This window comes from Amblyraja radiata, chromosome 8 (genome assembly GCF_010909765.2).
Source record: "Amblyraja radiata isolate CabotCenter1 chromosome 8, sAmbRad1.1.pri, whole genome shotgun sequence".
Classification (NCBI taxonomy): Eukaryota; Metazoa; Chordata; class Chondrichthyes; order Rajiformes; family Rajidae; genus Amblyraja; species Amblyraja radiata.
Genome location: NC_045963.1, coordinates 68,748,614 through 68,765,318, shown reverse-complemented (window position 1 = coordinate 68,765,318; position 16,705 = coordinate 68,748,614).

The window sequence follows — 16,705 nt, the reverse complement described above, 5'->3', positions numbered from 1 at the left end:
CAGAATGTCCAAATTATGTTAAAGGCAATGAAATGCTGTGGTAACATAGGAAATGCAGTGGCTCAAATGTGAACGCACAAACTCCCACAATAGCAACGTGATAATGATAAAATGGTGACCAGTAAAGGCCAATGGCCAAGTAATCTGCTTTTTGTTTAGATGATGTGATCGAGGAATAAATATCTTGGAATAACTCTCTTCCTCCTTAATTTAGTTTAGTTTAGTTTAGTTTTATTTTATTTTATTTTATTTAGTTTAGTTTAATATCATTTCATTTAGTTGAGTTTAATTTAATTTAATTCAGTTTAATTTAGTTTAGTTTAGTTTAGTTTAGTCACATGCCAGTTTAACAGCAAGGACTTGCAAATGGAAAGGACTTGCTTTGAACCGTTGACATTGTTTCCTGTGCCAAGCTTTTCCAAGGGACTTAATGGCCCAGTCCCACGGTACGAGTTCATTCCAAGAGCCTTCCCAAGTTTAAAAAAAAATCTAACTTGGGGTAAGCACGGAGAATGAACACATAACGGGTACGTCGGAGCTCGGGGACGTCTCTTAGCGGCTCGTAACGCTAACGGCAGGTACTCGGGAAGACTCGCTAACGGCAGGTAAGCTCGGCAAGACTCGCGAAGATTTTTCAACGTTGAAAAATGTCCACGAGAGCCCCGAGTACCGACGAGCGGCCAATACCGTAAATCTCCGAGTTCGAATCAGGGCAAACTTGGGAGAGCTCTTGGAATGAACTCGTACCGTGGGACAGGGGTTTAAGTCCTGGAGACACCCACCCTACTACATTCGCAGGAGAACATGATCTTAGTGTTGAAACGAGGAACTGAAGATGCTGAATAAAGGACACAGAGTGCTCAGCCGGTCAGGCAGCATCTGGATAGACAACGGTTCACGTCGGGACCCTTCTTCATATTGTTTACGGTGGGGGGGGGAAGGCTGGAAGAGAGGAAGAACAGGTACAGCTGATGCCTTACAGCGTCAGAGACCCTGATTCGATCCTGACTGCGGGTGCTATCTGTTCGGAGTTTGAACGTTCTCCCTGTGACCGGCATGGGTTTCCTCCGGGTGTTCCGGTTTCCTCCCGCACTCCAAAGACGTACATGTTTGTCGGTTAATTGTGTGCGGGGATCGCTGGTCGGCGCGGACTCAGTGGGACGAAGGGCCTGTGTCTGCGCTGTATCTCTAAACTAAACTCACCTGAACTAAACTAAACAAATCACATTTGGGCAAGTGGGGTGAGCTCTCCTCAAAAAGATGGCAATCTCACAACATGTCCAGCTTCAACCTAACCAGGACCACATAGTAATAATGACCACCTTAAATTTAATTAAATGTGCCGCTCAAAGCCATTCTCACCTCATTTCTTTTTTGTGCTGCTGTTGCAAGGGGAGATGGGAAATGTAGTTAATTCACCATGGAATGATGTTGTACATAAATACACTAAAATATACTGGCAGAGATACGTGAGCATCCCAGTGGCAGTGATAGTGGAGATGACTGATGGCTTGTTTAAAAGAAGTTGCATTTGAACAGCATCTTCAATTTGTGGGGGAGGTAAGATGTAACAAAACAGAAAAATGGTCAGTGTGGAGTAAATAACTTAATCCGTCAGAGTTAGACACAAAATGCTGGAGTAACTCAGACACAAAATGCTGGAGTAACTCAAACACAAAATGCTGGAGTAACTCAGACACAAAATGCTGGAGTAACTCAGACACAAATTGCTGGAGTAACTCAGACACAAATTGCTGGAGTAACACAGACACAAAATGCTGGAGTAACTCAGACACATAATGCTGGAGTAACTCAGACACAAATTGCTGGAGTAACACAGACACAAAATGCTGGAGTAACTCAGACACAAATTGCTGGAGTAACTCAGACACAAAATGCTGGAGTAACTCAGACACAAAATGCTGGAGTAACTCAACGAGTCAGGCAGCATCCCTGGAGAAAAGGAACAGGTGACATTTCAGGTTGAGACCCTTCTTCAGACCCAAAACGTCACCTATTCCTTTTCTCTAGCGATGCTGCCTGGCCCGCTGAGTTACTCCAGCGCTTTGTGACTGTCTTCAGTGTAAATTCGCATCTGCAGTTCCTTGTGTTGGGTCAGAAGGGTCTGATGAATGGTCCCGACCTGAAACGTCACCCATTCCTTCTTTGCAGAGATGCTGCCTGTCCCGCTGAGTTACCCCCCCCCCCAGCAATTGTGTCTTATCTGCAGTTCCTTCCTGCACAATCCTCGATTTGATTTTTTCCTCTAGATTCCAGCATCTGAAGTCTCCTGAGTCTCCAAGTTAACAATCTCCTTTGGTCGAAGATAGTCTGAAGAAGGGTCTCGACCCGAAACGACACCCTTCCCTTCCCTCCAGCGATGCTGCCTGTCCCATTGAGTTACTCCAGCATTGTGTGTCTGTCTTTGATTTAAACCAGCATCTGCAGTTCCTTCCTACACAATCTTCTTTGGTCAATACATTCGATGTTACATACACCAACAGTTGGATATGTTCTGTTGGAAGATTAAACAGCCCAAATTTGATCTAAATCTCTTCATTTCCAGGTACTGTCTCAATGGAAATCACGGGTTAAATGAAGTGGAAAATATAAGGGCTCTACATCTATTGCACCGTAAAATTACATCGCCCGAACTGATGCTGAAAGAGGAAAAGTTCACATTCACATTATCAGGGGATGCTCAAATGATTTAATTAAAATATATATCGTTCCCTGAATTGATTGCGTGATTAGGCAGAGAAAGGAGGGAGGGAGAGGGGTGTTTGGTGCTTTTTACATTGCAACAATTGACTTGAGAATTAAGGGACTGAAGTTTAGGGGTAACATGAGGGGGAACTTCTTTACTCAGAGAGTGGTAGCTGTGTGGAATGAGCTTCCAGTGAAGGTGGTGGAGGCAGGTTCGTTTTTATCATTTAAAAATAAATTGGATAGTTATATGGATGGGAAAGGAATGGAGGGTTATGGTCTGAGCGCAGGTATATGGGACTAGGGGAGATTATGTGTTCGGCACGGACTAGAAGGGTCGAGATGGCCTGTTTCCGTGCTGTAATTGTTATATGGTAATTATATGGTAACAATGTTAACAAGACTGGATGATCCTGTACGTTACACAGTGTACCACAACTGTGGCCTGCTTTCCTGCACATGTTCTCATTTCACTTATTGAGAGATCACTGCAAGATACTGGCATGTTTCTTCAGGCAAGGCGTCGTGAACTTAATTATCCGCACGCCATCCCTCACAGACGGTTCCTCTTGAGTGCGGCGTTTTCATTTGAGAGATCGCCGGGGAGAATTTATAAAATTCTTAAAAGGACTGGACAGGCTAGATGCAGGGAAAATGTTCCCGATGTTGGGGGAGTCCAGATCCAGGGGTCACAGTTTAAGAATAAGAGGTAGGCCATTTAGGACTGAGGCGAGGAAAAACTTTTTCGCCCAGAGAGTTGTGAATCTGTGGAATTCTTTGCCACAGAAGGCAGTGTTGGCCAATTCATGTTGGATGTTTTCAAGAGAGAGTTAGATTTAGCTCTTAGGGCTAATGGAATCAGGAGATACAGGGAGAAAGCAGGAATGGAGTACTGATCTTGGATGATCAGCCATGATCATATTGAATGGCGGTGCTGGCTCGGAAGGCCTATTCTTGCACCGATGTTCTATGTTTCTGTTTCTATGTATGTTTCTATGTACGTTTCATGTATGTTTTCATGTATGTTTCATGTGTGTTTCTGCATATGTTTCATGTATGTTTTTGTGTATGTTCCATGTATGTTTCTATGTATGTTTCTAGGTATGGTTCATGTTTGTTTCTATGGAAGACCGCCCTTCTATCTCCGAGCCACAACATCTGATAAAAATCTTCGCAAGACTCCAGCATCTGCAGTTCCTCGTGTCTTCTTCCCATTCATTTATTTTTCCTTGCCACCATTCTGCCAGAAATAAGTGCCACGTTTATTTAAGTGAAAGGCTGAGTTACCTCCTGAAACAATCGAAATCGCCCGCTCAGTTACTCCAGCTTTTTGTGTCTATCCTCGGTGTAAACCAGCATCTGCGGTTCCTTCCTACACATCCCGTCTGCTCCACTGCGAGATCTCCTCAAGGTATGCCCACTGTGAAGAAGTTCTCCTCCTCTCTCTGACCAGAGTCCTGCAACATCCTCTCTCGCTGCTCCCCCGCTGTGATTCCTCCTGCTAACAGTGGCCTGTTTCCTTGATCAATGTTACTTTTTTTGCATATCTTTTATTCATTTGCTCTATGTCTATATCACCGTCCCGTTTACCCCCGACTATCCGTCTGAAGAAGGGTCTGGACCTGAAATGTCACCTGTTCATTCCTTTTCTCCAGAGATGCTGCCTGACCTGCTGAGCTAAGGGCCTGTCCCACTTTCACGACCTAATTCACGACCTTTTTTACTCATGGACATTTTTCATCAGGCTAGAAAAATGCCCCGACCTACTTGATGCCACGAGTACCTACGACTAGCATCACGACCTACCTACGACCTCCTACTACCTCGTACCGACCATGCTGCGAGTATGAGTCAAGGGGAGGTCGTGAATTAGGTCGTGAAAGTGGGACAGGCCCTTTACTCCAGCTTGTTGTGTCAATCCAAAAGGATCAGATCCTGAATGTGACTCTCAACCAAACGAGAGGTGTGGGAGATTGCAACCCTCACGTGGTCTGCCCTGTTTCGATGAATGCAATCAACCTGGTGTGCACAATCAAATAAGATCAAATAGAATAAGTTGTTCTACAACTTTAGGTAGTGCACGCCACATGCAAGAAGAAGAACCAAACGTGATAGCCAACCACAGCAAGCAATAAGCCAAAAGGTCTCATAATCGCAGACGCAGAGGTGAATGACAACCTGGTACAGGTGACAATAAATAAATAAATCACAAACCCCCATCAATCAGAAACCACTATTCTGGGTTAAAAAAAAGTTCAATTAACAGGAGCTGACTGTATGACAATTGTCCTACTGAATCTACATGAGCTGGTCATTAAATGTAATTTCTGCATTCAGGATCAGGTACCATACAGCCTAATACACTTCATGGTAGTACCAATCCCAAAAGGATTTTACATGATATTACATTTGGAAGATAGATGTTCATGAGTTCATAAGTGATAGGAGCAGAATTAGGCCATTCAGCCCAACAAATCTACTCCGCCATTCAATTGAGGCTGATCTATCTTTCCCTCTTAACTCCATTCTGAATCTGAATCTGAATCTCCTGCCTTCTCCCCATATCTCCTGACACCCAGATGTTGTCCAGATTTCAAACTATAAAATCTTGTTTTATATATATTTTTAAATTTATATTAAAAACAAATAAAATTGTTTGGAACGATTGCTATAACGTCAGAACAACACTAAAAAGTATTTTCAAGGTGAAGGTGGGAACCGAAGATTCTGGATTCCACTGAAGATAGACACAAAAAGCTGGAGTAAGTCAACGGGTCGGGCGTCATCTCTGGAGAAAAGGAATACAGTATGTGACGTTTCAGGTCTGAAGAAGGGCCCCGACCCGAAACATCACCTATTCCTTTTCTCAAGAGATGCCTCCTGACCCGCTGAGTTACTCCAGCATTTTGTGTCTATCTCTTTCCAAGGTGGATTTGGACATGACCCTATACAACAGGTTAGTTTGTGTATTGCATTGGTAGCTGTCTCTGACTTCCATTTCAAGCGTGCAAAGTTTGTGAATAAACACGGAGCAAATGGTTTGTTCATATTTAATTGCACTCTAGGTGAAACACAATAAGGGCGGCCACGGTGGCTCAGCGGTGGAGTTGCTGCCTTGCACCGCTTGCAGCGCCAGAGACCCGTGTTCGATCCTGACTACGGGTGCTGTCTGTACGGAGTTTGTACGTTCACCCCGTGACCGCGTGGGTTTTCTCCGGGATCTTCGGTTTCCTCCCACGCTCCAAAGACGTACAGGTTTGTAGGTTAATTGGCTTGGTGTCTGCGTAAATTGTCCCTAGTGTGTGTAGGATAGTGTTAATGTGCGGGGATCGCTGGTCGGTGCAGACTCGGTGGGCCGAAGGGCCTGTTTTCGCGCTGTGCCTCCAAAACTAAAACTAGACTAAACATTTACGTTTGCTACTCTTTCTCCCCGTCCTTGAAAAGGGATATTGATTGATTGAAGAACATTATTTGTAATTTTAACCTATTCGCAGTCTTTCTGGGTCACCTCGATCTCTAAGGAATGTGTGGTCAGCATCATGTTCACTTCTTGATTTGAGGAAGGTCATCACCACTTGGCTCAATTCGGTACAATTCTGCGTTGCTTCCCCCATCAGTCTAAACCGTTTCAAATTCCTGCTCTCTGCTATTCTCTTGTATATATATCCTGTATGTTCCTGGAATTTAGCGGCTTACATGAACATTCAAACTCCATGCAGACCGTAGTCTGGGTCAAACCCGGGCCTCTGGCGCTCCAAGGCTGCAACTCGACCGCTGCGCCTCTGGGCTGCATCATTTGGGCACAGTACTACAATAATATTATTATTATACTATTGTTATTATAGTATTATTATAGTATTATTATACTATTGAGGATCTCCATTTCCACAGCCTAACGGAAGACCAAGCCTTGGATAACAGTCCCCATTTCTACTCCCACCCCCCCCCCCCCCTCACACTTTTGTCCCTCCCCTGTGCCACGGATCTACACCCATTATCCCCTTCCTCCTCTTCCCATTCCCCTTTCACCTCACTTCCTTTCTCCGGCTTTACAATTCACACCTCATCTCACTTATTTCTCTTTTCATCTCTGGCCTTTGTCCAACCATCAGCCTATAAAAAAAAAAACCCTCACCTGAATCCACCTATCACTTGTCAGCCTTCACCCTCCCCCTCACCCCCCCCCCCCCCCCCCCGTCCCAATCCAATCAGTCTCAAGAAGGGACCTGCCCCGAAAAGTCACCTATCCATATTCTCCAGAGATTTTGATTTACTCCACCACTTTGTGTCTTTTTTTAATTCACCGGCGTTTGCAATTCCTTGTGTCTCCATTTACTAAAAAGCATTTATTTGAGTGCTTTTCCCCCACCTCCATTGCCTTTTACTCATATCTCTCCTTCTAGCTTTAGATTTCACTTTGCTGACACCCTATTCTCTACTTTTCCCCCTTTCATCTTTGTCACACACTCTACCCATCTGTTAATTAAACCCCCCCCCGCCATCTCACCTGTATCCACCTATCACTTGCCACCCTAATCCGCAACCACCTCACTTCGCCAGCATTCTCCCAGCTACCCCAATCAGTCTGAAGACCCAAAAGATCATCTGTCCATTCCCTCAACAGATGCTGCCTGACCCGCTGAGTTCCTCCAGCACTTTGTGTTTTGCTCAAGATTCCGACATCAGCAGTTTATTGCATCTCAATTTCCCTGCAGTTCCCCATGTCGATTGAGGGGTTGCAGCATCTGCACCGCAGTTTCCACTGCGACACGCATGAGGCTGGAGTTGCTATTTTTGGTCTTGTTCCCACTTCTGCAGTGACACAGTTTCTGCTCAAGGACTATTATGCACCACATCACCACGTCTTATGGAGTCATAGAGTGATACCATATGGAAACAGGCCCTTCGGCCCAACTTGCCCACACCGGCCAAAATGTCCCAGCTACACTAGTCCCACCTGCCTGCGGTTCGCCCATATCCCTCCAAACCTGCCCTATCCATGTACCTGTCCAACTGTTTCTTAATGCCCCTGTCCCTTATGCCCCTGTCCCACTTAGGAAACCTGAACGGAAACCTCTGGAGACTTTGCGCCCCACCCAAGGTTTCCGTGCGGTTCCCGGAGGTTTTTGTCAGTCTCCCTACCTGCTTCCACTACCTGCAACCTCCGGCAACCACCTGCAACCTCCGGGAACCGCACGGAAACCTTTGGTGGGGCGCAAAGTCTCCAGAGGTTTCCGTTCAAGTTTCCTAAGTGGGACAGAGGCATAAATGTTTGGATAGTCCCAGCCTTAACTGCCTCCTCTGGCAGCTTGTTCCATACACCCACCACCCTTTCTGTGAAAAAGTTACCCCTCAGATTACGATTAAATCTTTTCCCCTTCACGGCTCCTGGTCTTTTCATCCGATTACCATCCGTGGTTTCAGCAGCGTGGGGTCTGTAGCAGACTTACACTAATCCTTGCCACAAGGTCAAAGTTAAATCAGATGGTCGCTGGGCTTCTTGATTCACCACATGAGGCGGTAATTCCTATTTGTAGTCAGAAATGAAAACTTCCCTTTCTTTTTGTTCACCCTTTATCTTTAACCTTTGGAGATAAAGTGCGCAAACAGGGACTTTGGCCCACCGAGTCTGCGCCGACCAGCGATCATCCCGTACAATAACCTACACACGCCAGGGACAATTTTACAACTTACTCAAGCCAATTACTTCCAAACCTGTACATCTTTGGAGTGTGGGAGGAAACTGAAGAACCTGGACAAAACCCACGTGGTCATGAGGAAAACGTACAAACTCCGTACAGAGAGCACCCGTAGTCGAACCCGGATCTCTGGAGCTGTAAGGCAACAACTCTTCCGCTGTGCCACCCTAAATCCATATCAACAACTGGAAATGCTTGGTTGGTGTGTGTGCACATGCAACTTGTGTCTTCTTCTGCAGGAACAAGGAACTGCAGATGGTGGCTTATAAACAAAAAGATACAAAGCACTGGAGTAACTCAGTAGGTCTGGAGGACATCGATATGTGAGGTATTGGGCCAATGTCTTCTAATTTTAGTTTTAGTTCATTGCCATGTGTACTGAGGTACAGTGAAAAGCTTTTTTGTTGCGTGCTATCCAGTCAGCGGAAAGACTGTACATGATTCCAATGAAGCCGTCGACAGTGTACAGATACAGGATACAGGATAATACATTATAAGCTACTAGAGTGAATGCTTTGGGGGGGGGGGGAATCAAGAACTAGAGGACAAGGGTTCAAGTGAGGGGAGGAAAAATATAACAGGAAACTGCAGGGTAACATTTTTACACAAATGGTGATAGGTATATGGAACGAGCTGATGGAGGAGGTAGTCGAGATACGTACTATTATGACCTTTTAAAAACATTTGGACAGTTACAAGCATAGGATAGCTTTAAGATACAGGCCAAACGCAGGCAAGTGGGACTGGTGTGGACGGGGCATGCTGGTCGGCGTGGGCAAGTTGGGTCGAAGGGCCTGTTTCCACACTGTGTAACTCTATGACTCTGTGAATGCAGCTGGTTTATTTAACGCGCTGCGGATGTGAGCAATCAGGCTGAGCATTGACATGCACAATGCAATCTGTGGGCTACGTTTGCAATGAACGGCTTACAGCACGAGAGCTTGTTTAGACTGATGTCGCCGGAAATACACAGTGAGTTGATCACGCCGTTGAACAGGGAACGGAGTTAATGTTTCAGGTCGGTGACCTTTCAGAGCCTGTAAACGTTCCTTGTAATCTCCACAAATGTATCTAAGCTGCTCAATACTTCCATATTACCTGTAACATCATTTGGATTGCTGGCATTCACACTGCATTGGATCCGAAGACTAATTCGCGCATGATATTTTACAGTACTTTGCTACAGCAGTTCAGTTCTAATCTCACCGTCACTGTAACCCTGTATCTTCTTCTGTCACAAATATTTATTTTCTTTGCCCCAACGATGAGTTTGGTTCAGTTTAGAGATACAACATGGAACCAGGCCCTTCGGCCCATCGAATCTAGAACGAGAGGTCATTGCCTCAGAATTAAAGGACATTCTTTTAGGAAGGAGATGAGGAGAAATTTCTTTAGTCAGAGGTTGGTGAATCTGTGGAATTCTTTGCCACAGAAGGCTGTGGAGACCAAGTCAGTGAATATTTTTAAGGCAGAGACAGGCAGATTCTGGATTAGTACGAGTGTCAGAGATTATGGGGAGAAGGCAGGAGAATGGGGTTCGGAGGGAGAGATAGATCAGCCATGATTGAATGGCTGGGTATACTCGATGGGCCGAATGGCCTAATTCTACTCCTATTCCTTATGAGTCTGCGCCAACCATTGATCACTGGTTGTTCTATGTGTTATCCCACTTTCTCATTCATTCTCTACATATTAGGGGAAGTATTACGGAAGCCAATTAACCTACAAATAACACATGCCATTGGGATGTGGGAGGAAACTGGAGCACCGGGAGGAAAACCACGCGGTCACAGGGAAAACATGCAGACTCCACACAGACAGCACCCACGGTCAGGATCAAATTCAGGTCTCTGGCGCTGTGAGGCAGCAGCTCTACCAACTGCACCATTGGAGTCTCTCAAAGTCTCTTGTTTGACTAATCTCTATTCAAAGGATCTCATGGTCCAATAATTATGTGTAAAGTTATATCTCCAAACTTCAGATAATTTTACATTGATGACCTTTCATCATTGTCTCCAGAACAAATGAAATAATGTTTCCTTATTTACTTAAACAAAATAAATATTTAGAACTTTTAATTTTTTAATTAGACTGTCTTTTATCCTGCTCTTGTATGAGTAGAAATAATCCCATCATCTCTCATTATTTCACGTCACTCTTATCCTTGTGAATCTACTGGTACATTATCTCTGGTAGCCTTGTATACCTACACTCCAACAATGGTCTAAACCCTTTTCTTGTAAAAATACAACCACTGATCCTAGAAACAAGGAACTGCAAGTGCTGATTTACAACAATAAAAGTGCGGGAATAACTCAACTGGTCAGGTAGAATCTCTGGAGAACATGGATAGGTGACATTTCGGGTCGAGTCTGAAGAAGGGTCTCAAAACACCACCTATCTATCCCATGTTCTCCAGAGATGCTGCCTGACCCGCTGAGTAACTCCAGCACTTCAGAACCTTTCTGGGACCCTTCTTCAGACTGATCCAACCTGAAATGTTGCCTGTCCATTCCTCCGCAGATGTTGCCTGGCCCGCTGAGTTCCTCCAGCACCCTGTGTCTTACTCTTGTGTTTTTGTTATTTTCCGTTGCTGTGTCCCTTAAAATGAGCAGCGGCTGGTTTTGCTGCCCTGTTCTATCTTCAGGCATTAGTTTAGTTTAGTTCCGTTTAGTGTCACGTGTACCGAGGTACAGTGAAACCCTTTTCTGTCGGGTTATTTCCAGTCAGCGAAAACACTGTACACGATTACAATCGAGCCGTCCACAGTGTACAGATACAGGATAAAGGGAATAATGCTTAGTGCAAGGTAATGTCCAGTAAAGTCCGATTAAAGGTAGTCCGAGGGTCTCCAATGAGGTAGATGGTAGGTCAGGGCTACTCTCTCGACGATGATAGGATAGTTCAGGAATGCAATAAGACATGGTGGTGATAGTTTCTTTTGAAAAAACAGCAGTCTTATATTTATCCCAAATAAAAGCTGTTGGAGAATCCCAACGGTCCTTAAATTTGCATGTTGACACTTTATAGCATAACATGTAAGCATAGAAGCAGGTGTAAGCCATTTGGCCCTTCGAGCCAGCACCGCCATTCAATATGATCATGGCTGATCATCCAAAATCAGTACCCCGTTCCTGCTTTCTCCCCATATCCCTTGACTCCATTAGCCCTAAGAGCAAAATCTAACTCTCTCTTGAATACATCAAATAACCGAAGGTTTCCAACTGTCAATCACAGTGTAATGTAGAATAGTGCCAGAGTAACAGAGCGGGTCAGACAGCATCTCTGGAGAACAGGGACAGGTGACGTTTCGGGTCGGGACTCTTCTTCAGACAGAACCAGTGCAAATTGCATTGTGCAATACAGTGTGGAAACAGGCTCTTCGGCCCACTGGGAAAAAAAGTGATTTGCCTGTGCTTGGTACGTGACAATAAAATAAACTGCATTAAAACAATGCCCGTGCTCAACAATGATCAACCGTACACCAGTTCCCTAGGGACAATTTACAGAAGTCAATTAACCTACAAACCAGTACCTCTTTGGGATGCGGGAGGAAACCAGAGCACCCGGAGGAAACCCATGCGGTCGCAGGGAGAACGTATAAAACTCCAGACAGACAGCACCTGTAGTCAGCTCTACCTCTGCACCACTGGGCCAAAGTCTTCATAAGTTACTTTAATGCCACTTGCCTTAGTAATATTTTAGAGCATAGCTGAGACAAACATTTGTAAAGATAAATAATAATCCGTGCGGTGATTATGGATTTTTAAAAACAATTTAATGAAGCCTCCTAGTATATCGCTTGCTCTCAACCTCTTGCTCCTCCTCGAAGATAGTTCTTTAACGATTCCTTTCACAAAGCCTTTGTTCACTTGATGAAATAATATGCTTCATGCCAGATCGTGGTGCAGGTTTTGGTGCTGAATCCATTCTTGAAATAGTTTAGTTTAGTTTAGTTTAGTCTATTTTAGTTTAGTTTAGAGATACAGCATGGAAACAGGCCCTACTGGCCATCGAGTCCGCACCAACCAGCGATCCCCGCACATTAACACCATCCTACACTAGGGACTAAACTTTACATTTACACCAAGCCAATTAACCTACAAACCTGTATGTCTTTGGAGTGTGGGAGGAAACCGACTTTAGAGATTTAGCATGGAAACAGGCCCTTCGGCCCACCAAGTCCGTGACGACCAGCTATCACCCTATACACTAACACTATCCTACACACTAGGGATAATTCACAATATTACTGAAGCCAATTAACCTACAAACCTGCACGTCTTTGGAGTGTGGGAGGAAACCAAAATTCTCAGAGAAAACCCACGCAGGTCACAGGGAGAGAAAGTACAAATTCTGTACAGACCGCACCCGTAGTCAGGATCGAACCTGGGTCTCTGGTGCTGTAAGCGCTTTAAGGCAGCAGCTCTACTGCTGCACCACTGTGACGCCCTTGGATTTGGGTGTAAAAAAAGTTATTTTTGTAAAGAGTGTTTAATGTACCGAAAATGAAAATATGAATTTCTTACTTGCAGCAGCATAATAAGTGTGCAAACAAAGCACTCATAGGTAACATAATAAACAAAAACAGTTCAATAAATTAAAAAAAAACAATATCAGTGCAAAAAAATCCCAAAGTCCCCGAGAGCAACCAAGACAGTTCGTAGTTTGTGAATGCACACTTTAAAGAAAGTGACCATTCATTTAATGTAGAACCTTTACTTTAGACGTTAGATACCAAGAGGAAACAGGCCCTTTGGCCCACCGAATCTGCAACGACCAGCCATCACCCCATACACTAACCTACCCACACTAGGAACAATTTTACAACTTGCCGAAACCAATTAACCAACAAACCTGCACATCTTTGGAGGGTGGGAGGAAACCGGAGCACCCAGAGAAAACCCATGTGGTCAAAGGGAGAATGTACAAACTCCGTACAGACAGCACCTGTAGTCTGGATTGAGCCTAGGTCTCTGGCGTTGCAAGACAGCAACTCTGCTGCTGTGCCACCGCGCCACCCGTAATTCATCCTGATTCATTCAAGCCAATTCATTCAAAAGTTTGGTTACCATTGCCAAGGTTCTCACCTGGAGCTGATGGGATGCCCAATTCCAGGGCACTGGTGGGATGATAAGCCAGTGCTGTTGTCACAACCCTTAGGGGCCTCAGTCTAGCCAGAAAAAAATGTGATAAATCAGACTTCCCACCGTGAATCTTGCTTAGCGAGTCAAGTAATCCCAAAGAAAATTGTTCCCCTTGTTGTTAAGTTATAATATCTTCAAAAGTGCACTGAGTTTCATGATATGCAAGGTGTATCATGCATGTATCCCAACCCGGAGCGGGGCCGTACATCGCCCGGCGCGGCTTTAATGGCCGCGGGACATTCCAACGCCCGCCGGGGGCTCCAACTTTGTGACTTTTGGGCCTGGAGCGGGGCCGTACATCGTCCGGCGCGGCCTGGGGCTTCGACATCGGGAGAGAAATGGTGCAGGGGAGAGAAAAGACTTTGCCTTCCATCACAGTGAGGAGAAGATTCACTGTGATGGATGTTTGTATAAATTGAATTGTTTGTATGTCTTGTAGGAGTTGTCTTTGTTTGTATGGCTGTGGAAACAGAGTTTCGTTTGAGCCTCACTGAGGTTCAAATGACATGTAATAAAATATTGTTGTAATATTGTTGTATAAATCCAATAAATTGTTGTTTATTGTTCAAGACACCACACTTATCGTATTCGTTTATTGAAACTTTAAGTTGTGTGTAGTCCAAATGTTTCCGTGATAATGTTATATTCTTTGCAGGGCAAACAAACCATATCATTTTCCTGTCCATCATATGAACACACACTTGGATAGAGAGAGAACAATGTGCCCATGTTTCAAGATAGATGATGCTAAGGATCTAACAGTGCCAAGTTCCTGGTAGTCCTTTGCATGGCAGAATTAGCAATGCCGAGTGATGAAACTACAGCGTTTAACCAGACTGCACTTGCCTGCTTCTGATCACATACAGTGGGGGTAGTAGGTGATGTGCATTATAAGATCATAATTGATAGAAGCAGAATTAGGCCATTCGGCCCATCAAGTCTACTTCACCATTCAATCATGGGTGGTCTTTCTCTCGCTCCAAATCCCATTCTCCAGCCTTCTCTCCATAACCCCTGACACCCGCACTAATTAAGGGCATAATCAACTTGCATTGTTCGCACCCAGGCAAGTTAAAGGGGTAGACACAAAAAATTGGAATAACTCAGACAGACGAGTCAGACAGCATCTCTGGAGAACAGGAATAGGTGGCATAATCTCCTGAAGGTGTGTCTACTTTGAAGAAGTTCTCCTCCTCTCTCCAACGAGAGTTCTGCCTGAAACGTCACCTATTCCATTTCTCCAGAGATGCTGTCTGACCCGCTGAGTTATTCCAGCTTTGGTTTAAACCAGCATCTGCAGTTCCTTCCTACACAGGTCAAAGGGATAGCCTAGACATTATCCCTATGGCAAGGGTGTAATATTGTCCTGGTGCACTGTTGCCATGGTACACTGTTTCCATGGTACACTGTTGTCATGGTACACTGTTGCCATGGTGCACTGTTGCCATGGTACACTGTTGTCATGGTACACTGTTGCTATGTTGCACTGTTGCCATGGTGCACTGTTGCCATGGTGCACTGTTGCCATGGTGCACTGGTGCCAAGGTGCACTGTTGCCATGGTCCACTGTTGCTATGGTGCACTGTTGCCAAGGTGCACTGTTGCTATGGTGCACTGTTGCCAAGGTGCACTGTTGCTATGGTGCACTGTTGCCTAGGTGCACTGTTGCCATGGTGCACTGTTGCCATGGTTCACTGTTGTCGTGGTGCACTGTTGCCATGGTGCACTGTTGCCATGGTCCACTGTTTCGTGGTGCACTGTTGCCATGGTGCACTATTGCCATGGTGCACTGTTGTCATGGTGCACTGCCTTTGAGCACTGTTGCCATGGTGCACTGTTGCCATGGTGCACTGTTGCCATGGTGCACTGTTGCCATGGTGCACTGTTGTCATGGTGGACTGTTGTCATGGTGCACTGCCTTTGTGCACTGTTGCCATGGTGCACTGTTGCCATGGTGGACTGTTGTCATGGTGCACTGCCTTTGTGCACTGTTGCCAAGGTGCACTGCCTTTGTGCACTGTTGCCAAGGTGCACTGTTGCCATGGTGGACTGTTTTCATGGTGCACTGCCTTTGTGCACGGTTGCCAAGGTGCACTGTTGCCATGGTGGACTGTTGTCATGGTGCACTGCCTTTGTGCACTGTTGCCAAGGTGCACTGTTGCCATGGTGCACTGTTGTCATGGTGCACTGTTGCCATGGTGCACTGTTGCCATGGTGCACTGTTGCCATGGTCTACTGTTGTCGTGGTGCACTGTTGCCATGGTGCACTGTTGCCATGGTGCACTGTTGCCATGGTGCACTGTTGCCATGGTGCACTGTTGCCGTGGTACCTGATCTTTATGAAATAGCACTTAAGGTAAGCTTAATGGACAATTTTTTACGAATATCGCGTTATAAACATTGTGTAAGGAAGAACTGCAGATGCTGGTTAAAATCGAAGGTAGACATGAAATGCTGGAGGAATGGGCGACGTTTCGGGTGGAGACCCTTCTTCAGACTGATCTGTCGCCCATTCCTTCTCTCCAGAGATGCTGTCTCACCCACTGAGTTACTCCAGCATTTTATGTCTCCCTTCGATTTAACCAGCATCTACAGTTCTTTCTTATACAGTTTAGTTTAGTTTAGTTTAGTTTAGTTTAGTTTAGTTTAGTTTAGTTTAGTTTAGTTTAGTTTAGGGATACAGCACGGAAACAGGCCCTTCGGCCCACCGAGTCCGTGCCAACCAACAATCCCCGCACATTAACACTATCCTACATGCACTAGGGACAATTTTACACTTATACCAAACCAATTAACCTGCAAACTCCTTGGAGTGTGTGAGGAAACCGAAGATCTCGGAAAAAACCCACTCGGGTCACGGGGAGAACATACAAACTCCGTACAGACAGCACCCGTAGTCAGGATCAAACCTGTAAAGGCAGGAACTCTACCGCTGCGCCATGTGCAGTTTGAGTGATCTCTGTACGAGAACGTACCAAGATTTGTTATAGGTTTGTTTGTTTATCAAAATAAATGAGGTTACTGCAGATAAATGGAACAGTTCCAGTGTCGGCATCAATCCACGTGACAATTTTTTGGCCAGAAAAATGCTAGTTCTGATCACCAGTATGATATTTTCACATTGACTAACATTGGTTGACTGTTTGGTTAATT